Genomic DNA, 24,238 nt, shown 5'->3' with positions numbered 1-24,238 from the left:
ATGGCTTGTTGGCTTGCTCCCCACTCAAAAAATACTGATATGTGGACTAAGGAGAATGCTCAAGTGAAACATTTAACAATGCAAAGCTATGTTTTTATACCTCCAGTTGATGGCATGCAAACATATTATTCTTCAAGAACACTAAAAAAAGTTAAATGGCATGTAATCTATGTTAAATATTCCCTTGTTTAAACAAAAAGAGAAGTACTAGTATAAAATGACAATAGTAAAAATATTAAAATATCTCATTATTCTATGTCCACTTAATTGTCAACTGTTTTATTGTTAACACATAATATTCAATACATAGTTTTATGTAGTTGTCTTGGGCTATAGTAGATTCTATCATCGTTTTCCACCCATACTTGCAACTTTTCCACTTCCATACTGGAGAAAGAAGGCAAATGCCCCTTTACAATGTTTTAAACTTTTATTTGCTTGAAATTCGAATAATTTACCATGTATTCTGTGCCCTAACTATCTCTTCTTCCCTGGCATGATATCTTAGTCAGTTCAGGCTGCTATACAAAAAACCCATAAATTGAATGGCTTATAAAAACTAAAGATATATTTCTTGCAGTTTTGGAAGCTGAAAGTCTGGTATCAGGGTGCCAGCATGGTCGGGGACTGGTGAAGGCTCCCTTCTAGGTTGCAAACTGTCAACTTGTTATCTTGTTATCGTAGCCTCACGTGGTAGAAAGAGAGTGAGAAAGCTACTGGGGTTCCTTTAATAAAAGCTCTAATCCCTTTCAAGAGCACTATACTCTCATGACCCAATTATTCCCAAAAGTCTCGTCTTCTAATACCATCACAGTGGGTGTTAGGATTTCAACACGGAAGTTTGGAAGGTTCATAAACATTCAGTCCACTTCACATGCCCAGTATTTTACCTTGCATATAATAGGCTCTCCAAAATATTTATTGAATTCAATCATCACAAGAGGGATAATAGTAACTTTTATTTATTCACAATATTTATGTCCTTTAATATTTTTGGCTTTTCTTAACAAGTGTCAACAGCAAAGTATCTCTTTTCATCCATCTAATAAAGACATCAGAAGTAGAAATAATTAGCAAATGGGACTCCCAGTTTTGACATGAAAACTGAGGGTCTGTGTAAAGTTTGCAAGACACTAGTTTCTTTTCATGTTTCTTTACAGCAAAGTGAACCAATTGAGGCAATAACACATTTAATTAATCTCCAGAATAAGGAAATTTTACACAAAGATAGATTTTATGCAAAATAGATTAGAATCAATAATAACTACCCAATAGCCAAAGCCTGCTCTACCATATCAGTCATGGGGCCACTAAGATTTTAAAAAGGAGCAATTTCACTGGGCTATGGAGATATGCTGCAAAATATTTTAAAACATGTATTTATTTGTGCATTTTAAATACAGAAATGATCACTTCTGAGGTTTGGATCAATAAATGTCTCCTATTCTCTAACTTGCACTACTGTATTGAGTTTGCAAATGATCTTCCACCAGTAGTGTCCCACATGCATTTATGCTTTTGGCAATCTATATAAAAGGAGCCTTGATGGAGTGTATGCTTCTGCACTGCGCATCCCTGAGTGACAGTATGCCTAAGCGGGTTGCCATGAATTTCAAACTGAGGACTGTTGCCACTTAGAAAAGCAAGAAGGGAAGAGGCTGGTTATCAGATACAGGTGGGAAGAGAAGAGTGGGTAAGGGTCAAAGAGAAAGTTTATTCCAATTGCTCTATTTACTTTACATTTCTTTAAAGTCATAACCTTGCATGCCAATGAAACCAACTTTATTTCTCTATCTTTCATATATTTAAATTGAAAGTATCTAAAACAGGATGTAAATTTTAAACAAAATCGTTGACTGGGTGTGGTGGCTCACACTTGTAAACCCAGAACTTTGGGAGGCCAGTGCAAGAGAATTGCTTGAGGTGAGGAGCTCAAGACCAGCCTGTACAACATAGTGAGATTGTCTGTACAGATTTTTTTTTTTATACTAGCCTTGCATGGTGGCATGCCTGTAGTCCTAGCTACTCAGGAAGCTGAGGTAGGAGGATCCCTTGAGAACAGGAGTTCAAGGCTACAGTGATCTATGATCACACTATTGCTCTCCAGCCTGGGCAACAGAGAGAGACCCTTTCTCAAAAGAAAAAAATTGTTGGAGCAACATTAACTGCCATTTTGAGTAAATTAAAAATCATATCATCTAGATACTTTACATAATTTATTAAGGTCCCTATTTTTTTTAAGACGTGTGCGTCTCACTTTGTCACCCAGGCTTCAGTGCAGTGGCACAATCATAGCTCAGTGCTGCCTTGAACTCCGGGGCTCAAGGGATCCTCCTGTCTCAGCCCCCCAAGGAGCTAGGACTACAGTCACGCCATCACACTGGGCTAATGTTTTTTTAATTTCGTAGAGGTGGAGTCTCACCATTTTGCCCAGGCTAGTCTCTAACTCCTGGGCTCAAGCAATCTTCCCCCTTGGCCTTCTAAAGTACTGGCATTACAGGCACGAGCCACCTCACCTGGTCTACATATTTTATTTCTATTAATCACAACCATCTTGTACGGATAATGAATTGAAGATTAAATAATTAAAATAATTTTATAGTAAACCGTGGTTCTGGGAATCAAACCTAGTTCTACCTTTTACTAAAGTTCATGCTATTTCAGCTATATGACATTAATTTCCAAACAACCTACATATACTTTATCCAAAATAGGTATATTAGTATAAATATTCTGGATAATATTTTCTTTCATTATATTGCTATGGTATAACAAAATCTATCAAAAGTTATTTATAGGCATGCCTCTTAATACTACTAATTAATCATCTAATAACCACATCTTATTCATTCCTAATTATTTACCTTTTCCTGCCTTATTTCTTTTGTTTGCTTTTTATCAAATATCAAGGCCTATACTCACCCTTAATGGTCCAGCAGCACTGATGTCCTTTTTGTCTTAAAAATGGGGAAGCTTAGTCCAGCTTATAAAGCTGCTTAGCCCAGCCTTGTTGAATATTACATTCAAAATGCTGCATAAACACGGTTGTGGGAAGAAAAAATACCTCATTGTCAAATAAGAAAATTACCCTGATCCTTCATGATTTGTCCATGCTCAATACTTTTTGTCTATACTCACATATATAGCCTTCAGGGCTTTGTTCATTCATAAATTTAACAAGTAAACTTTGAGCAATTCTCCTGTGTCAGATCTGTTCTAGACAGTGATATTTAGCACTTAAAAAAAAGGAAAAGAAAATCCCACCTCAATGAAGCAACCATTCTAGCGGGGAAAAAAGAAGATATACAAGTATAGAATACACAATATATACAGGGTGTATAGAAAAATTAAGTAACGAAGGAAGAAATGGGATAAGATAATGATCATAGCACTCACTACACTATATCAAAATTTTAATTCAAGTGTCTCTTTAGTTTCCAAACTGAAATTTCCTAAAAAGCATCTACTACTATGTCTTTTTTTCTCTCTGATTAACTGTGAATTCATTTCTTCCTTATTACTGTTTTAAGAAATTACCACAAATATAGTGACTTAATGCACCGCTGTTATTGTAGTATGATTCTGAAGATCAGAGTTTCAAATTGATTGGCAGGCCATGTTCCTTCTGCAGGTTTTAGGGTAGAAACTATTTCCTTGTTTTTTCAGCTTCTAGATGCTGATAGCATCCCTTAGTTTTCAATCTCCTCATCCATCTTCAAAGCCAAAAGTGTAGCATCTTTGACTCTTTTCCTCTCTCTCTCTCTCTCTCCCATTCCCCCTCCCTTTCCACTTTCTATCCCTCTCTGATTCTGGCCTTCTTGTCTGTGTTTTATAAAGACCCTTCTGATTACATTGGAACTACCTGGGTAATCTAAGATGCTAGCCAGGTTTCAAATTCCTTTCAAAGTCCTTTCAAAATTAAAAAGCATTTTGCCATGTAAGGTTACATATTCACAGGTTCTGGGTATTAGGACTTGAACATCTTTGAGGTGCAATTGTTTTGCCTACCACAGACTTATAATTTAAGTATCAACAGGACATGTGTTGTGTGTTTATGTGTAGCATATGTAAAATTTACAAATGAGTCTTTTATAAATATTTATATGACACATAGTGCAAGAACATAATGTGTGCACACATACAATATAATATGATAAAATATAATATATAAGGTACACATGTGAATGCGTGGGTGACTCCTTTTCAAAAATAGAGAGTAAGCTTTAAGAAGATAGGGATGTTTTGTTTGAAAGAACAAACAAAGAGATGCTACATGGGTTCAAAAGGCCTGAATCTAAGCCCTTGAAGTGTGTGACTTAGTCAAACTTTTATCTTCTCTATAAATGCCTACTTAAAAACTTGTTATGAATCTCAACAAAATAGCATATACAAAAGGCATTTTATGTGCTTAAATATGCTTTCCCTTCCATCCACTGACCTCTATAATTATAGCTACACTAAAAAAGTGACATAGCATGTTAGTAACAACATCATTCAGAGGCAAAATTGACATTAGAGTAGTTGAAAGAATATTAGCTGTGGAGACAGAAGAGGAGTTTCTCTGTGGAACCATACAGATCTGTGTATGCATTACAGACCCATCAATTTTACTGTGAGAACCTGAGCAAGCTGTTTCAATATATTGTACCACAGATTTCTTATCTCTCCCTCTCTCTCTCTTTCTTTCTCCCTCTCCTCTCTTCCTTCCTTGTTTCCTTCCTCCCTCCCTACTCTTTCTTACTTTCTTTCTTCCTCTCTCTGTCACTCTCTCCGTCCTTTCCTTCTCTTTCTCTATGCTTTGCTACTTACCTATCTTTACTGGGGAGAATAATAAAGCCTAAAATTTTTGCAATAATTAATTAGTGTAATTCTAGAATTTCTGATGCATTGATGATGATGATCAATGCCAATAGCTAATGCTTACTTTATGCATAATAATTTGAGCATTTTACATATTAGCTTATTTGGTTATCCAAACAACTCTATCAAGTAAGAAGCATTTATTCAATATAAATAAGGGTAACTGAGGCACAAATAAAGGATCTCGGCTAAGATCACACAGTTAATAAGTGATAAGACAGGGTATGAACATATGAAATCAGACTCCCAAACCTGTGTTCTAACCACCACACTATACATCTTAGATCTCTTTTTCTTTCCCTCTCAACTAACAAGTAATTTGACATTCGACTAGTAGTTCTCATTTGTAAATCTAAAACATTTTTCTGCTTTGCTTAACAAATTCATTGTTAAAATAAAAGTGGGGTAAAAGCAAAGCTAATGAGCCCCACCATGTACTGGGAACCATATATATATATATGTGTGTGTGTGTGTGTGTGTGTGTGTGTATTGTTTTTTTTACAAATTAGGAAGTAAAGTTTGGAGGACTGATGACTTATCCAAGTCACACATTTATTAAGAGACATATCTGATTTTAATGCCAAACCATTTCCACTTAAGTACCTGTCACCCAAGGAAATAAGGCAACACATTCTATAACATGAACTATAAGCATGGCACATTTTTAAAGACATAATGAGGAAAAGTAAACCCAAAGGTCTTAGAAAGTGATAAATATCAGTTGTTGGCATTGTGTTCATTGTGATCCATGTAGAAATGAAACTTTGGAGCAGTTTGAACAATGAGGTTGTTTGCATTTCACATATTATACAGCAAGATTCTCCTGAATGACTAAAATATTCTCTGAGATTATTTGTTTATGTCAGGGCTTAGCACACTATACTTCTAAAGGGCCAAATAGTAAATATTTTAGGCTCTGTGTGCTAAATAGTCTCTGTTGCAGCTTTTTAGTTCTATTTTAGTATAAAGGCAAAGGCAGTCATAGACAATACACAAATGAATGTGTTCAGGCTGCATTCCAATAAAACTTCACTTCCCAAGACAGGCAGTGAGCCAGATTTTGCCCACAGTTGGCTGGCTTAGTAACTAGTTAAAATTTCAAATGTGTTCAAAAAGATAATATTACATGTTTAAACAAAAAAATCAAAGAAAAAATGTTCTCTGCCTCTAAAAGAAATATTTATTAAATACAGTTGATAGCTAAATTTTGCATTGCACATATGATGGTTCTAGGAACTCATAGAAGTCATATAAAAATTTTATTTAGGTAAATTTTACAAGCAAAACGTTAAGATTTTTAGGGACACACATCTAATCAGTAATACAGCCGAGGTCTGAACCCAGTCCACCTGTCGCATGATTCCTTTGTTTTCACCATCACACTTCATTCTCTCTTTATCTAGATCCACTGACTGTTTACTCTTACAGGTAAGATTGGGTAACCTTTAATCTCAGCACCACAGACATTGTTGAGGTTAAACAACTAGATTTCAATCTTGAAACCAGTTCCTCATTTTAATAAAAAATAATTTACCATGGATATTTAAATATTGCTTTCCATATGGGAGAATCACCATAAGTCAATAAAAGATCATGGAATACTAATCATTTTATCTGGAACCATACTTGAGATTATTTAAAAAAGTAAAACCAATCAATTGATATTATGAAATTGTAGATGTGCCAAACATTTATAACCTTAAATTATTAACTTTAAATTACTAAGTTCAAGTCTATAAGATTTTGGATGTTGTTCATATTTTGTAGGGCCAATACTGTACCGTGTTCATTCAGTACTGTTCTGTGCAATGGTCTTATCACTGATCAAATTTAACTATAGAATAGAATTTAATCTATTTTTAATGATTATTAAAATTTTGCAAATAATTTTTTCATCTTTAAGGAAAGATTGAGTTGTAGCAGTTAGTATTTAAAATAAGGCATGTTAATATTACTAGTTATTAAGGTTAGTAAGAACAATAAAGTGTTATATGTTAATAAAATATTTTGTGTGAAAATAGATGCTTGAAATGTATTGAATTTAGTATGCTTTTTAATATTATAAGCTATATATCAACATATATCATAATATTTTCTTTGCTAGAAACTAGAACAATTCAGCTTATGTAAAATTTTTAATAAGCCATATCCACATTTTTAAGTTGTCTTAAGAAAACTAAATACAAATATTTTAAAATAAAAACATTAACTAAATAAATTAAAAATCTAATTTAATTGGGAGCTCCTTTAAAAGTACAACTATATTGAGTATATATATTGTGAAATAATATTTTAACTCTGATTACAAAATAACAGTAACTATACATAAAATGATATTGAATTATCATTTAATATCAACAAATTCTGTGATATATAATTTAAAAAACATTTGTTTTCTCATATTACCCAGTAGTTTTTAAATATATGTTAATTATACTGTTATGCTAAGATGCTCAACACATTATGCTGGCATGGCTTTGGGGAAAAAAAATCCAATAAACTCACTTCAGTCTAAATCACCATCAAGGGAACTGAAGCAAGTGTGTGTCAGTATGTTCAGTATTATAGCCCAGGGGGACATAATACTTGCTATGTTTGGGGGAAAACAGCAGGACTTTTCAGTAGAAAGGAGACAGAAGGAAAACTTGTGATCACAAAACAGAAAAGCATATTGCTGAAAAGACATAAGTGCTAGAGGTTTTCTACAACCTCAAGCTGTGCTTCTCCCAACAAAAATCTCATACTAATTTACACAAGGCAATTTTAGTCGCACAGCTAGAAAGAACTGTGAAAAATGAAATTAGTTGTTCTTTTACTAGAGATGATTCATTGCAAACTTCTGAAATGCTTTTCTTTTTTGAACTCTATTGAAATAGCAGACTTTGGAATTAAAGAAAACGGGGAATAGTCATTTTAATACACTTGGACATAGTCTTACTGCTTTCCATAATAAATGATCTTCATAAAACTTGTATGCCTGGTCAAAAGGAAGATTTAACCAGACTTCTGACTGTTGCCTAGAGCCTATAGCTTTGCCCTAAGTAAAAATGCACCAACCATAGATAACAATTCTCCACTGTTTATTCTGTAAATGGAGTGTAAATAAGAGTAAATATTTCCCTTCAAAATTATCTTATACCTTGGCTTCTTGTATTTGTGTTGTTTCATGGCCCAAAATATATAGATTTGTTGCACTGACATCTAAACAGAAGGGTGTAGCTCTCCTTATCATAGTGTATGATGATTATAATATCATGAATTTAAATTACAAGGAAAAGTATTTAAATCAATCCAATTGAGGTAACTGTACAATGTAAATGATCTATATATGTACTATTTTCTATAAGTGGTTTGTGTTTGGCTTATGGAGGCCTGACGTGGGGTTCCTTGTGAGTCATGAATAATTCCAGCTGGGCTCATACTTTCCCAGGGCCAGAGAAACCTAACAGAACTCCAGTTTCAGGTGGAAATGAAAAAAAAAAACTTTCCCAGGAATGAGTTCACAAAAGAAATTGAAGAGATTCTGACTTTCACTTACTTATCTTACTCAGGTAAAGTTATATTTGTTATATTTCTATAATTAAAGAGATATAATCACACAGGATTTTAGAAGTAAAGTTCTTGCTTTTGAAACTAGTGTATCCTTTATTTCTGTTAACCAACCAATCATTACCCATGTTGGGAATACTATGAATGTCATATTGTTTGGCTCTGTGTCTACACCCAAATCTCGAATTGTACTCCCATCACTCCTATGTGTTGTGGGGGGACAAGGTGGGAGATAATTGAATCATGGGGGCAGTTTCCCCCATACTGTTCTTGTGGTAGTGAATAAGTCTCATGAGATCTGATGTTTTTTTTCGGGGGTTTCCACTTTTGCGTCTTCCTTATTCTCTCTTAGCCTCCCTCCTTCCATGTAAGATGGTTTGTTCTTCCTTGGCTTCCACCATGATTGTGAGTCTTCTGTAAGTCAAATTAAACCTCTTTCTTTTGTAAATTTCCCAGTCTCAGGTATGTCTTTATCAGCAGCATGAAAATAGACTAATACAGAAAAGTGGTACTAGTAGAGTGGGGTGCTGCTGAAAAGATACCTGAAAATGTGGAAGTGACTATGGAACTGGGTAACAGGCAGAGGTTGGAACAGTTTGGAGGGTTCAGAAGAAGATGGGAAAATGTGGGAAGGTTTGGAACTTCCTAGAGACTTGTTGAATGGCTTTGCCCAAAATGCTGATAGCGATATGGACAATAAGGTCCAGGCTGAGGTGATCCCAGATGGAGATGAGGAACTTGTTGGGAACTGGAGCAAACTGACTCTTGTTATGTTTTAGCAAAGAGACAGGCAGAATTTTTCCCCTGCCCTAAAGATTTGTGGAACTTTGAACTTGAGAGAGATGATTTAGGGAATCTGGCCAAAGAAATTTCTAAGCAGCAAAGCATTCAAGAAGTGACTTGAGTTCTGTGACAAGCATTCAGTTTTAAAAGGGAAACAAAGAATAAAAGTTTGAAAAATTTGCAGTTTGACAATGCGATAGAAAAAAAAAATGCCATTTTCTGAGAAGAAATTCAAGCTGGGTGAAAAAAAAATCGCATAAGTAACAAGGACTCAAATGTTAATCCCCAAGACAATGGGGAAAATGTCTCCAGGGTATGTCAGAAGTCTTCATGGCAGCCTCTCTCATCAGAGGCCTGGAGGCCTAAGAGGAAAAACTGGTTTTGTGGACCCAGCCCAGGGTCCCCAAGCTGTGTGCAGCCTAGGGAATTGGTGCCCTGTGTCCCAGCCACTCCAGCAATGGCTGAAAGGGGCCAACGTAAAGCTCTGGCTGTGGCTTCAGATGGTGCAAGCCCCAAGCTTTGGCACCTTCCATGTGGTGTTGAGCCTGTGGGTGCACAGAAGTCAAGAATTGAGGTTTGGGAACCTCTACTTAAATTTCAGAAGTTTGCTGCATTGGCTGTGCTCTCATGGAGAACTTCTGCCAGGGCAGTGCGGAAGGGAAATGTGGGGTTGGAGACCCCACAGAGAGTCCCTACTGGGGCACCACCTAGTGGAGCTGTGAGAAAAGGGCCACTGTCCTGCAGACCCCAGAATGGTAGATCCACCAACAGCTTGCACCGTGCACCTGGAAAAGCTGCAGACACCAAACACCAGCCCATGAAAGCAGCCAGGAGGGAGGCTGTAGTCTGCAAAGCCGTAGGGGCAGAGCTGTTCAAGACCACGGCAACCCGCCTTTTGCATCAGTGCAACCTGGATATGAGACATGGAGCCAAAAGAGATCATTTTGGAACTTTAAGATTGAATTGCCTCACTGGATTTCAGACTTGCATGGGTCCCATTAACCCCTTTGTTTTGGCCAGTGTATCTCATTTGGAACAGTTGTATTTACCCAATGTCTGTAGCCGTATTGTATCTAGGAAATAAATAGCTTGCTTTTGATTTTCCAGGTTCATAGGCCAAAGGGACCTACTTTGTCTCAAATGAGACTTTGGACTGTGGACTTCTAAGGTAATGCTGAAATGAGTTAAGACTTTGGTGAACTGTTGGGAAGGCATGAGTAGTTTTGAGATGTGAGGACATGAGATTTGGCAGGGGCCAGAAGTGGAATGATGTGATTTGACTCTGTTTCCCCACCCAAATCTCATCTTGAATGGTACTCCCATAATTCTCATGTGTTGTGGTGGGGAGCCGGTGGGAGACAATTGAATCATGGGGGAGGTTTCCCCCATACTGTTCTTGTGGTAGTAAGTCTCAAGAGATCTGATGGTTTTATCAGGTGTTTTCACTTCTGCATCTTCCTCATTCTCTCTTTGCCTGCTGCCATCCATGTAAGACATGACTTGTTCTTCCTTGGCTTCCGCCATGATTGTGAGGCTTCCCCAGCCACTTGGAACTGTAAGTCAAATTAAATGTCTTTCTTTTGTAAATTTCCCAGTCTTGGTATGTCTTTATCAGCAGTGTGAAAATGGACTAATACAAGATCCCTTCAAGTAATAATAGTAATATCTAACTGTCATTGTATAGTATATGCCAGGCATTTAGCTTGCCTCTGTACATTTTATCATATTCTATTTTATTATTTAAAACTTTTATGCCTTAGCTTCAATTGTGGCCCATTTACAGAAGAAGTCATTGAGGCTTAGGCATGTTACCAAAACTGTTTGAATATCTCAGAGATAGCAATTATTCCAGAACTCAAATCCTATTCTTATTGAACTTTAAATTCATTTCTTAAAACTGAATTTGTGCACATACAGTCTCTTATCCCCACAGCTGCTAGCTGATTTTGCTCCCATTTATGTATTTATTTCCATATATTTTTTATTAACTGCTGGTCAACAGGCTAAGTGCACTGTAGCCATCAACTAAATATTCCATGCTCAAACTTGCAGACATGTTAAATCACCTTATTTTTCTTCTGGAGACACAATAAAGAGACTCTAGTGAACCTAGCTCTCAGGAACTGCATGAAACATGGTCATTTAAACAACATGCAAATGGGGTAGTAAAAATGTTTCCTTAATTCTTTGAACATGTACTAGTAATGCAACAATAATTTGGATATATTTATTCAAGTCTAGGATCTTTCCTTGCTGCTTGAAGTGTTTTCATTTATGACCATATATTTTGAAAGGATAAAGGAAAGATGAAAAGTAGGACAGTAGCAAAGAAAGAAGGATAAATATTTCTAAAGATTAAAAAATTATTTGAACACTATTAGATGAGAATCAACACTTTATATTGCTCAGTAAGCAATGTAATAATGATATTATGTATAGCACATACTCATAAATGTATAGTTTAGTTTCTTAGGGAACAAAATATTTATATTGTTAAATCCATAAGCCTATTATTTTTAAATATTTTCTATACTGCTTGCTCAATACCTCTAAAAGGTCCTTGTTAACTCTACTACATCTGCTAGTTTTTGTATTATTCTTATTATCTCTGTATTGTAATTTGGTAGGATCTCTTTGTTACCATTGGTGATTTTGACATCTTAGCTCTTGATCTGACAGGGTGATATATCTATGTATAGGTCTGAGAGGCACCTACTAGTCAATAGTCTAAATGGAGAACAGATTTTCTCTTTCTTTTCCTTCCTTCCTTCCTTCCTTCCTTCCTTCCTTCCTTCCTTCCTTCCTTCCTTCCTTCCTTCCCTTTCCTTCCTTCCTTGTCTTGCCTTGCCTATTTCTTTCTCTCTTTCTTTCTTTCCCTCCCTCCCTCTCTCTTTCCTTTCTTTCTCTTTTTTCATTTTTTATTTCTGCAGCCCATGTCCCGCTTGTTTTAGGTGAAGTGTTCTACTAGGATTTGTTCATTCTAACCAGATTGTTTTAAGCTGAAGAAGTCCATAAGTAAAAAAGCTACTTGTACAACATTGTGCATATAGTTAACTGTGCTGTATTGCACATGTACAAATGTGTTAAGGAGATGGATCTCAATCTGTGTTATCACAATGAGAGAGAGAGAGAGAGGGAGAGAGAGAGAGATTGAGAAGTTAGCCACTTGCCTGTTGGATGTAACAGGGAAGGTGAGGTGGGGAAGCTGCAGTACATGTCCAGATCATTTCTAAGCTTATGGTTTAAACTGGGCGGAAGGTGATTAAATCATGGTGGTGGTTTCACCTATGCTGTTCTCATGATAGTGAATTAATTCTCATGAGATATGATAGTTTTATAAGTGTTTGGAAGTCCTTTCTTTGTTTTCTCTCTCCTGCCACCTTCTGAAGAAGGTGCCTGCTTCCCCTTCCGCCATGATTGTAAGTTTCCTGAGGCCTTCCAGCCATGTGGAACTGTGAGTCAATTAAACCTCTTTTCATTATAAATTACTCAATCTCATGCAGTGGTTTATAGCATTGTGAAAATGGACTAATACAAACTCCTAACACAGTGTCTTGCACATAGCAGACACTCAATAAATTTCTTCCAAATAAAAATATAGAATATAAGTTGTAAAGGTTTCCATTAAAATGTCTGTACTCAATCCTTGCAAAGCTAAATGCAAAATTCTAGGCCCACAGCAACAATAGGGGCAAATTTTGAAAATCAAGGCTAAAACTTGTAACTTACTCTTCTGCTTTAACATTTAAGTTGATTTGCTTTGCAGCCCTCTTTATGAATATCTAATGATGTTTCATATCTATAAGTTAATTGAATTTTGATCTCCAGTAGTAACTAAATGATGGTGATAAGATTAGTTATGCCTTTATTAAAATGGCCTTATACCATAGTCCTTGACCAATAAAATTGAGTTTAATTTATATCCCTAAAAAAGAAAGATATTTGTTTTAATTCCATAAATGTTTTTTAACAAGACACTTTAAATTCCAAATGTCAGCAAGGAGTAGCAAAGGCTCATAGCTATATACTTCACAGAATAAGGCACTGCCATTGTCTGTAGCTTTGTATATTTTACTGAAGAGCATTAGTACTTTCTTTGATTCTGCCTCAATCGTCAAGTGGTATAATACTCAAGAACTGCTAGAAAATAGCAGGGTTTTGGTTAGTAAATAAAGAAGGTGAGTCTGCATAGAACAAGGACAGTACAGACTGTGTTTGAGTTGTGCTTGTGCATATTATAGACGTGTTTCAACTCATGTGCCAAAAATGCATGTTATATTTAACTTTCAACCATATAAACACATACACACACACGCACTCTCTCTCTCTCCTTTCCTCAGTGTTTAAACCAATGCCTACCACATTTAAGTACTCCAAAATATTAACTGAATGTATAAATATTTGTTTACATATATAATGATTTGTTTAGAAGAAACTTTATGAAAAATCTTTTCTCATACATTTTTAAGTGGGACAGAAATCTATGTATTTTTAAGTTATGACACTAAAAAACTCCTGTATGGTACAGAAATCAAATTACTATTTACTTAAATATTTATTTTGAATTCTTTCAATAATCAAATTATTATGTCACCTTCTTCATAGAGTATAATTGTCTTTGTGCCAAACATTTACAAATTAAAAATTAAACAATGCATAAATAAAAATATAATCTTAATTTTACTTACATCTGATAAATAATTCTGGTTGTTATTCACAAAATAAACACGTGTGGTTTGTTATTAACCTATTTTTTTAACAATCAGTTTTTAAAGTCTGCATTTATTGGTATTAATTTTACTAGGTTTTTTACAAAGGTCATTATCTTTTTTCCATGCATTATCCTCTCTCTCTCTCTCTGTATATATATATGTGTGTGTGTGTGTGTGTGTGTGTGTGTGTGTATCTCTATATATGTATATAAATCTGTGCTAATTTTGTCTTTGCTAGCTAAGCAGTGTATGTGATATTTAAAAGAAGGAAAGATAATTAAATAAAAGAAGCTCTCACTATTTAGTAATTTACATTTTAATTATTTTTTTAAAAATTAGATCTTGCTCTTTGTTTTGATTACAAATAGATTACCAGGGTGCCTACACTGTACTTTTTTAGTGACAATTCACCAAATAGAAACCCATTATCTCTGCCCATATGATGTTTATGAGGTTAGCAAAATAATACATGGTTTAACAATAGTTCATGATTCTCTTCAAAAATTGATCTAATATTAAATGTTATCATCTTTAATAAGTATAGTATATCTACAAATCATATATGATATAAACAAATTCCAAACATTAAATGTGGTATCACACTATGAACTTATTGTTATAGGTATGCTATATTAAAATAAACAAATATAAACAAAACTTTGATTATATTTACTTTGATTATAAATTTATAAAATATGATATAAGTAATGGAAGTTAGAATTGTGGTAGATTAAAAAAGGTTACAAATTCTTTTTTGATTCTTCCATCATTTGGTAGATCTACCTCCCTTGAATCTGAACTGTCCCTGTGAATAACAGTAATCAATAAAACGAAGTGAAATATTGGTGGGTGATTTCTGAGTCTCAGTGTCAAGAGAACTTTCCACTTTTAACTCTTGTTCTTTTGGTAATCTGAGACCATTATGCTATTATGAAGGACACAGTGAAGACCCACATGGAGAATAAGGCCCAGTCATCACCCTCTGAGATTCCAAACACATGAGTAGAACCATCTCAGGCATCTAGCTCCAGCCAACAAGCAAGCTGGCCACAGCCATAGGAATGAGCACAGGCTAGGTCACCAGAGCATCATGCAGCCAATTCACAAAATGATGGGGAATACTCAGTTGTTATCATTTAAGTCACTAAATTTTGAGGCTGTTTGTAAAACAGCAGTAGGCACTATTTATATATGTATGCATTCATGTATATAAACATATGTATGATTTATATGTATCATGTATAATTTTATATTATTTTGGAAGAAACAAAAAAGAAAAAGTGATTGGTTTCATAATAATTATTTTACATATATTTATTTGGAAAAAAAGTACTTTTTCCATAATATGGTAACTTGTCCTGTATCTGGCACATAAAGATATATTATCTCTTTTGTTAAGAAGTTGAAGTCTCTTTAACCATTTTAACAGAGTACAGGATGCTGTTAAAATTTCATTGTATAATAAGAATATGAGTAACAGATAATGTATGTGATTATAAATTGAGATTATAAGGTAATGAGAAAAATCTAAAAGGAAGTAATAAAGAGAAAAAAACAACATTTGATAAACTGGACATGGAAAATGTTTCTATTATTACTCAATTAAAATATTTTAGTTAGAAAATTAATTTTTTTAAGAATGTCAAATAGGCTGGATGTGGTGACTCATGCCTGTAATCCCAGCGATTTGAGAGGCCAATAACGAAGGATTGCATAAAGTTAGGAGTTCTAGACCAGGATGGACAACACAGCAAGACCCTATCTCTACAGTTTTTTTTAAAAAACCACTGGGCATGGTGGTGTGCACCTGTAGTCCTCACTACATGAGAGGCTGCGGTGGGAGGATTCCTTGATCCCTGGAGTAGAAGGCTGCAGTGAGCTATGATCAAGCCATTGCACTCCAGCCTCAGTGACAAAGCAAGACCCTGTCTCTTGAAAAAAAAAGGAAGAATGCCAAATAATAATAATGAAAAGATAATAACAGTAGTTTCTTAATCTGAGCATAATCAGAGTACAAGAAGTTTAAAGAATTAAAGTGGAGGGTAAAGAGTCAGTAATGTGAATCAGTTTATAATTAAATGTTTCATCTATTTAAAGCTTCTCTGCTTAACTATGTATTCTTTAAAAGTTCTTTTTGAAATGTTTCTTCTTCTCGATATATTTTGCTTAGTTAAGTTTTCTCCTGTCAGGTTTTTTCACTTTATCACACCACTCTATGAACATAAAGATGTCTTTGATCTCAAGAAAAGCAATACTCATGTATTCATGTATGTTAAAACTGGCAGGTGACCCAGTAGTTTTTTAGACTTCTATGTATTTATATGTATTTAGTAATTATCTTGAAATTCCTTCTAATAAGATTAAGTATTCTCCTTATTGAGTTCTTATACAGAGCATAAAACTGAATCTATTCATAAGTCTAGCAAAGAGATAAACCTTTTGACAGACTATATTATTTCTGAAACACACATTCAATTATATATGTTGGAAGATATTGGTTACTTAAAAATTAAACTTTGAAACAAAAATATTTTTATTTGGAGAATGTGTTTGCTATAATGTATTTAAATGTATTCACATACTATTTATACAGAACAATATACATTATACTAGTTACAATAACTTTAAATAATTTTTTGAATATTTTCACATTTTTGGTCACAAGTAGCAGCATCCAATAGAGTTTGATTAACTAACACAAGAAAGAAATAATGTTCTGATTATTTTGGTATTTTTTTCCATAGAAGTCCTAAAGAAGTATTCTAACAAAAAATGTCAAATTTGGGAGCCAAGTATAGATCTTTAGAAATTTTGTATTTCATTTACTTTCAACAATAATATCAACAGAAACTAGGACAACCCTATGGCAAATGGAAAAGATGGTGATGAGTCTATCTGAATTCTCTTTCCATATCCTTAGGTTATCATATAAATTATCTGTTACTCATATTCTTATTATACAATGAAATGTTAACAGCATCCTGTACTCTGCTAAAATGGTTAAAGAGACTTTAACTTCTTATTCTTACAAAAAATAGAAATATTATCTTTTCAAATCTAAAAAAATGTATAAAATATTATTGCTGTGTAAATTATTAGTTGTAGTAAAAAGAATAAGCAGGATTTTTGAGACAAGAAAATGGACAGAACAAGAAACAAACAAAAATCTGTTACAGGTCCCATGATCTGACTTGTAACATGATCATAATATTACCAGAAAGGAGTCCTGATTCAGACCCCAAGAGTAGGTTCTTGGATATCGCAAAAAAAATAATTCAGGGTGAATCCATACAGTAAATTGAAAGCAAGCTTATTAAGAAAGCAAGGAATAAAGAATAGCTACTCCATAGTCAGAGCAGCAGCATGGGCTGCTCCACCGATTATACTTATAGTTATTTCTTGATTATGCTAAACAAGAGGTGGATCATTCATGAGTTTCCCAGGAAAGTGGTGGGCAATTTCCAGAACTGAGAGTCCCTCCCTTTTTTAGACATATAAAGTAATTTCCTGATGTTGCCACGACATTTGTAAATAGTAATGGTGCTGGTGGGAGTGTCTTTTAGCATGCCAATGCATTATAGTTAGTGCATAATGAGCAACAGGGCAACTAGTAGTCACTTTCATCTCCATCTTGGTTTTGGTGAGTTTTGGCTGGCTTCTTTACTGTGAACTGTTTTATCAGCAAGGTCTTTGTGACCTGTATCTTGTGCTGACCTCCTGTCTCATCCTGTTACTAAGAATGCCTCACCTATTGGGAATGCAGCCCAGAAAGTCTCAGCCTTATTTTACCCAGTCCCTATTCAAGATGGAGTTACTCTGGTTCAAACACCTCTGGCAATGATATTACATATAACATCAGGGTAAAATGAAAGACATTAAACAACTTCCAGGCATACAAATAAATGATTGAAATAAATATCTTTTCTGACTTTCATAAGGTCAATATATTCTAGAAAAGAACGCAACAATACTGCAAATTTCTGGGTGAGTTTATTTTTCAACCAAGAATACTATACTTCTAAAAACAACAATGAAAAAATAAATGTAATAAAATTATTCCCACGTATTAACTCAATATATATTTAGGTAATTTTCAGAGCATATAATTTAGTAAAACAAAAATATTAACCACAAACAAGAAGGGATTGGAAGTCATGGGATCTGGGAGTCAACAGGCCCAGTAAGAATTAAGGATGATAGCACAGGGAAGTATTTGAATGTCTTGTGTGCACTGATTTTTTAAAAAATCAGCTCAGATAGCAGCAGAAAGAAGGATAGTGTGTTATTTAGAGCTCCAGGCGTGACGGGCAGAAATGTGAAACATTTCTGATCAATTGGAGCTTTGAGGAATACATTAGGAGCAATGAACATGGGTTTTTTAAGAATGTAAAATGGAATGTAGGCCCCATTCTATTTCTGACTATCTTAATCAGCTCTGGCAACTATAACAAAGTTTCATAAATTAGGTGTCTTACACAAAATAGAAATGCATTTCTCACAGTTCTGGAGGCTAACAGTCTGAGATCACTGTGCTAGCACTGTTAGGTTCTGCCCTGTTCTCGGTTCCCTACTGTTGACCAGGGTCCCTTTTATAGAGGCACTGGTGCCATTTATGAGGGGAGGGCCTTCATTACCAAATTACCTCCTGTAGATCCTACCTCCTAATATCGTTACATTTGGAGTTAATATTTCAACATACAAATTTGGGGGTAAACAAAGATTCACCCCATATCAATGACCCAATAAGTCTTAGTGAAGGCCAGATAATTTGTATATTAAACAAATTCTAAGGCTGTGCTGATGCTGTTTGTTGGTCTAGAGACCCCACGTTGAAACACCATATTAGATTTTTGGAACAACTGGAAATAAAAGAACCATAACTTTAACACTTATCCAAATAAAAATAAGCATTAACTATAAATAGTAAAATAATGCATGATAAAGTAATCATAGTAATGAATAATATTTATATAACCCATAGTGATCTTAACATTCTATTAATTTAATTAAAATTTAGTATTTGGAGTTAGGTGGTATAGAAAGTAAGGGAAGTGAAATGTAACAGAACTAATTAGCAACTAAAAGAGAAACTAGCTATATAAACTACTTAGCAAATAAAAAAATAAAAATTAGTCAAAATTTTTATCCCAATAATAGGATAATGTTTGGGATTGGGAAGGTGTACAGCTCTTTTGTCATAAAAAGGAAGTTAAATCTTAAGTATTTAGTTCTGTACATTTGTTACTGTGGTTAAGTTTTTTAAAATACAGCCACTGAAATTTAAATAATATAATAATTTAAAGAAAAACTCTCTGAGCTAAGGGAGTAGTGTAGACACAACACAAAAGATAGGAATTGGAAGGTATAACTGAAAAATATACCAAAATGTAATATAAATTGTAAATAGACCAACAGTATGAAATAAAAAATATGATGGAGGAAAAATGACAATGGCAGTTGTCATTCAGATGGATAAAACTGACAAAATATGGAAAAGGAAACATTGAAAGATTTCACTGGGAATCTTAAAACACAAGTTTCCTTTGAAACTTCCTCTGGCAGAAGTAACCCCAATCTTAATTGTGTGTGTGTGTGTGTGTGTGTGTGTGTGTGTATGTGTGTGAGATGGAGTCTCTCTGCCTCCAAGGCTGGAGTGCAGTGGCATGATCTCGGCTCACTGCAACCTTTCCCTCCCAGGTTCAAGCGATTCTCCTGCCTCAGCCTCCCCAGTAGCTGGGACTGCAGGCATGCACCACCACACCCAGCTAATTTTTTGTGTGTATTTTTAGTAGAGATGGGTTTTTTTCCATGTTGGCCAGGCTGGTCTTGAATGCCTAACCTCAGGTGATCTGCCTGCCTCGGCCTCCCAAAGTGCTGGGATTACAGGCATGAACCACCACTCCTGGCCCCAATATTACTTTTAATGGCAAAAACCGCAATTATTTTTGCACCAACCTAACAGAAGCGAGCAGTATCCCCTCACTTGAGTTCCTGCGAGGTTCTTACCAGAGGTAGGTGTCTCTCAGAACTTTACTTGTCCTTTTAAAGATGATGCCCTGTCATGACTCAAGCTTATAAACACATTCAGGGCTGAGAAGAGATCAAGGAGGGATGTACAGTCTCTGCTCAAAGAAGTTAGTCCTAGACACTAACTGAATTGTAAATTGTACATAACACACACCAGTGAGAATCTAGGAAGTACTTTTGAGAGTGGATCTTATAATCTCAAGGCTGTCTGACTAGACAGAAGAGTGCAAAATAGAAGGCTAGAGAAGCGAGAACTTCTTGACAGGGGAAAATGATCAATGAGTCAGCATTCAATATTCTGGCAAGAACATCTGAGGCTGAAAGTTATTTATGCTGGAGTGGCTCTTTGATGCTTGGCCATGAGGACAGCATTTAGTAAAAGGAGAAGATGCTAGAACTTTCTTGAAATAGTATTAAGGAAGGGATCAAAGGCTCAGGGAGGTACTCATGTTAGGAAGAATTCATTTTGTACTGAAAGTTACCACTTGGCTCTGTTACCCAATCCTCATTAAGATAATAGAGAAGCCCTACAGAGGCTGTTTTGTAGGAAATGCTAAAATGGAAATTGGCTCTGAAATATCAGTGAGGATAATGGTTTTCAGAATGGCAGACCAGGTGACAGCCCTTAACCATAAGAGGCTAAATGGATGTAATTACTGAAATTGTCGAAAAACTGAAGTGGCCATCAGAGTGGCTTCACCCAAAAGAATGTGTAACGATGGCCAATATTTTACAGAATTCATTGGATAAAGATTAATAACCAACAGGATATTACTGACACAATTTTTAAGGCTGGCTATCCGAAGACTGATGCCTGCTCCCACAATGGAAAATCACTGCCTCTTTCACGGCTGTCTAACATTTATTAATTTACACACACAGAATGCACACAGAGCATCAGCTCTATCTCACCAAAGCTGGTCTAATTTTTGCCAATGTGGAATTTTCCAGCCTGCCTGCAGCAAATGCCATCAAAATAACTCAGTTCCCCAAGAAGACCTACTGGATGCCAGGTTGATTACATGAAACCTATTCCTTCCTTGAGGGGCAAAGATAAATTATTGTCAAATTTCTAATCTTTTGCTGCTCTTTTGTTATAAAGTATTGGTTTATTGGAATCTTAATTATTACTTTATAAATTACTACTAATAAGCATCTTCCCATGTAAATAATTGCCATTTATATTACTCTTTTCTGAGATTTCTGTTCATGTCTTTTCATCATTTCTCTACTGTGTTTTCATGACTATCTCATTTACTTGTATGCATTATTATACATTTTCATAAAATTTTCATTTTTCAGTTATATATTTTGCAAATATCTTTTTCCGTTGATAGTTTCTTTCTTTTTTTTTTCTTTTATGGTGTCCTTTGATAAATAGCTATCTAATTTCAATGTAGATACATGTATCTCTTTTCTTTTGGAGAATAGTACAGTCAGGTTTTAAAAAACAAAACATTCTCGGCCGGGAGCGTTGGCCCATGCCTGTAATCCCAGCATTTTAGGAGGCCGAGGCGGGCGGATCACCTGAGGTCGGGAGTTCAAGACCAGCCTAGACAACATGGTGAAACCCTGTCTCTACTAAAAATACAAAAATTAGCCTGGCGTGGTGGCAGGTGCCTATAATCCCAGCTACTGGGGAGGCTGAGGTAGGAGAATCCCTTGAACCCGGGAGGCAGAAGTTGCAGTGAGCTGAGATCATGCCATTGCACTCCAGCCTGGAGAATAGGAGCAAGACTTGGTCTAAAAAAAAAAAAAAATCATTCCATTCTCATCTTTTATTTTACTAATATCATCTCCAGTACTGTTTTATAACACTTTTCAAGCTTTGTTTTCCATACTAAGTATGGACTTTCTTTTGAATGTGGTGTGGTAGAGATGTGGTTCTTTTCACTCCAGTGAGCTCAACACTATTTGTTAAACAATGCACACTTCCTAATCGATTTGTTCTTCTATGTTCAGGTATTGAATTTTTGTATGTTCATGAGACCCTTCCTGTCCTTTCTGAATGGTTTTATTAGTTAATATAATGAGTTCTCTCTCAAATGAACTGTATTAATTACAATTTTGTTTTTTGTTGTTGTTGTTGTTTTATTTTATTTTATTTTTTGCTATACCAATTGTACTAGCTTTATAATAGTTCTTGGTCTCAGGTAAAGCAGTTCATTCCAATATCAATATTTCTCTTAGGAGAAACTTGGAAATCCTTGGCCCTTTGTACTTTTACAAATATTTAGAATCATCTTGTCAATTTGTACAAAAAAAAATGAAAAATGTGATTGGCATAGCAATAAAGCTATGGATATAATTGGGTGAATTAAAATTTTTAATTATTGATTCTCTATTTTAATTTGGCATAGTCTTCTATTTAATTTGTTTTGAAATGTCTTTCAATAAGTTATACTTTTGCTTCATCAAAGAACTGTACATTTTTATGAGATTTAATTATCCAATTTTAAAAACTATAATTTTACCTTTTAAATGTAATTTTTGCAAATTTATTTTTATTCACCTTTTATCCCATCATTCTTGATAATTTTTTTCTAAACTTTAATTTTTTTTCAGTAAATTACTTTGGCTTTTACTATGTAGATAGTCACACCATCTTTAAGGAATGACAGATTTGCCTCTTCATTTCCAAAATCTCACATTTAAAATCTTGTTTTATTTTATTTTCTAGGGCTTTCCATGAAAATTGAGTAAATGCATTATCAGTAGGCATTCTAACATTGTCCATAAATATAAACAGATTTTGCTTGTGACATATTATAAAGGTTAAAATTTTAAAATATACTTATTAGGGTAAGGAATTTCTTTTATTTCTAGTTTGCTAAGGACCTTTAAAAAATTGAGTCAGTGGTTTTCTGCATGTGTAAAGACAATTTTATATATTATTCCTCTGAACAGTTAATATGATAAATTATATTTCTATGTTTGCTCATGTTAAAGCTGACACGATTAAAACAGTGCTTGACGTGACAGTTATGCTTCTCGTTTTAATTTTTTAGCTTGTTTTATTATTTTTATTTTTGTTCTTGAAGTATTCACTCATTTTCTCAACAGAGAATCAATTCTTTAAAAAGTATGTTTTTTTCCTATGGTGATATATTCATAATTATGTTGTAGTTGAGCAGAAAGTTCTTTAGAGTATTTTGTCAACCATATGACAAAACTAGAAGTGTGTCTGTATTAGAATTTGTCGAATTATCTTTGAAATTTCAACTCATTGCTATCAATCTATTCCCCAAACAATAACCACATTATATTTGAAAGATAAAGAAATCTGCTTATTAAAACATGTTTTCCATGTTAAAAGAAAGAAATAAGTGAGAACCTAGTTTTCATAAAAAGAAACCTAAAAGTGACTCTCCTAGAAAGTAAAAAATGCAATTTCTAAAAACCCACTGGACATATTTTGAAACTCAGAAGAAAGAATTAGTTTACTGGAAGATAGATCAGGAATTATCCAGAATGAAGCATATATAGATTAAGATAAAAGAAAATTTGAAAAGGAGTAATAACGTAAAAAAATATTGGAAGCATCTAAAATATAGCTGGTCTCAGGAGAAAAACAGGAATTGGGGCAAATCCAGTCTATGAACATTGAAGACATATCTTTTTTTTTTTTATAATTAGAAAAGCCTAGCAATTCATAGGTTTAGGAATCCAATAAATTAAAATAGAACAACTTTTTTTTAATCTACACCAAAAAGAAAAACTTCACTGTAGAAAAGCAAAAGAGAAAATCCTACAGTCAAGGATGAGGTGAGGGTGGAGGCATAGATTACATTTAAATGAACTGAACGGTAGTGAGATTGGTAAACCAGAAGGAAATGGAATGTTACACTATCTTTACTCATATATATATATATATGTATATATATATGAGTATATATATATGAGTATATATATATAATATATATGAGTATATATATAAAATATATGAGTATATATGAGTATATATATAAAATATATATGAGTATATATATGAGTATATATATAAAATATATATGAGTATATATGAGTATATATATAAAATATATATGAGTATATATATGAGTATATATATAAAATATATATGAGTATATATATGAGTATATATATAAAATATATGAGTGTATATATATAAAATATATGAGTATATATAAAATATATATGAGTATATATATGAGTATATATAAAAGTATATATATGAATATGAGTATATATATGAGTATATATAAAAGTATATATATGAATATGAGTATATACATAAATATATGAGTATATATATGAATGTATATATGAGTATATATGTGATTATATAT

The sequence above is a fragment of the Symphalangus syndactylus genome, chromosome 15 (assembly GCF_028878055.3).
Source record: "Symphalangus syndactylus isolate Jambi chromosome 15, NHGRI_mSymSyn1-v2.1_pri, whole genome shotgun sequence".
NCBI lineage: Eukaryota > Metazoa > Chordata > Mammalia > Primates > Hylobatidae > Symphalangus > Symphalangus syndactylus.
The sequence above is the reverse complement of the archived record's forward strand: the minus strand, read 5'-3'. Positions refer to the sequence as shown.